This window comes from Pinus tabuliformis, chromosome 2_2 (assembly GCF_031772625.1).
Source record: "Pinus tabuliformis cultivar Carrire ecotype Pingquan chromosome 2_2, CPIR1, whole genome shotgun sequence".
NCBI classification, from domain to species: Eukaryota; Viridiplantae; Streptophyta; class Pinopsida; order Pinales; family Pinaceae; genus Pinus; species Pinus tabuliformis.
The window spans coordinates 119957523-119959194 of record NC_142300.1 but is presented as its reverse complement, the minus strand read 5'-3'; the positions used below and the strand labels follow the sequence as shown (position 1 = coordinate 119959194).

The 1672-nt window shown below is 36.4% G+C and overlaps 1 pseudogene; it reads left to right on the top strand.

Annotated features, from left to right (window-relative positions):
• The first annotated feature begins 383 nt into the window (after positions 1 to 383).
• Positions 384 to 1070, top strand: LOC149191641 (F-box/kelch-repeat protein At5g26960 pseudogene; annotated as a pseudogene).
• Positions 1071 to 1672: the final 602 nt, after the last annotated feature.

The window sequence follows — 1672 nt, the reverse complement described above, 5'->3', positions numbered from 1 at the left end:
TTTTAGTGTTTTATGAGATGTTTCCTTAAAAAGGATGCATTACTTCTCCATACTACAGATCAGCTGCTTTCACATCCATTTTTGAAGAAGTATCAACAACAATATTGTGACCTGTCTCCCTCATGCAGTCTTTACACCTATAGAATTTTTAATTCCTTTCTATATTTTGAATATTGTAATTTAGGGCATTCATTTACTTGTAATGAATGTACACTCTCTTGGTCTCTGGAACTCAATTTTGTAAATCATTTTGCAATGCAACTGCAGTCTTCTTTAGAGTACTTTGCCATCATGTTCGTTTTGTTTTTCCAGTGGTAGATTCAAATGTATTCCTTGGAATCCTGTCATTTTCCCTTTCAAGTACTCTAATTATGCCTCTAAAAATGAAACGTTACTATGTAATTTCTGGCAAGATTTATGTTGCTAGAGGCTCCATGAGGAGAGATACTTGTAGGGAAGCCATTGTTCATGCAGAGGAATATGTTCCTTACCTTGATTTATGGAGACTCATTGCAAATATGCCTAGAAAGAGATATGGCTGCCTGGGTGTTGTTGTGGATGGGATTATTTATGTAATCAGAGGGCTTAAATTTGGTAAGAAGAATGGTTTCTCATTACATCCTTATGCTTATGTGGGATCTATGGATTCCTATGACCCCAAGACTAATACTTGGCACAAGACCAAGGCCCTGCCAATGGGGGGTTATGTGATTGCTTTAGCAATGATGGGATCATATATTTATATGTTGTCAAGTCATGCAGTTGAATTTTCTTTCTAGGGATATGATACCAGGAATGATTTATGGAGTCGGATTAAGCCTCCTCCTATTCCATCTCCTTTAAGGATGGATAATGTGCTAAAATTCTCTTTTCTTACAATGGGTACCTGTGTTTATGTTTTGCAAGTTGGAGGTTGCATTCATGATTTTATTACGAGAAGCAGGAGGTGTGATAGAGGTCTGGCAGAAGGTTTGGTGTTGATCTATGTTACTAAGTTGCATGAATGGGCTAGAGGACCTGATTTTCCTCTTATTAAGAATGGAGTTGTCTATGCTACGGTGGAGTGTTAGTTGATTCCATAAATCAGGGTTCATATTAACCATGGAAACTAATGCTTTCTCTTCAGTGCCAAGTTGAATACGCTGATTTCCTTTGTATTACCAGTCTGGAACTGTAACAATATTCTCAGACATGAGCTCTTTGAAGGATTCCCATTCTCTTCTCTAGGTTTCTTATGCATAATCTGAGTAATTTTCTCAATGAATCTGTAAGGAAATCTCTTCTGTGGCATTTCAATCTGATTTCACAAGGTTGGTTTTTTTTTCCTAGAACGATTTCATAGGATAAGGACATCCATCAAGCCTAAATGTTGTCACTGTATTTCCATGGAATTTTCATTGATAAGCCTCCATGGTCGTGGATCTGATACACTTTCCATCGTTGCTTCTTCCTTTGCATTGTATTTATGTTCTTACAATTGTAACTTTTTCCATTGACTTGGGTGCACTACCTATTAAACAAATAGCACAGATAAAGGGTTTTGCATTATCAATTACATCTTTTGGTTTTGTCATTAAACACTTTTGCCTGTGTATAACGATTTCAATTGATTCTTCAAGAACTGGGGTAAATAATATACACCTCACAGTGGTACATTAAATGTTGTATAGAT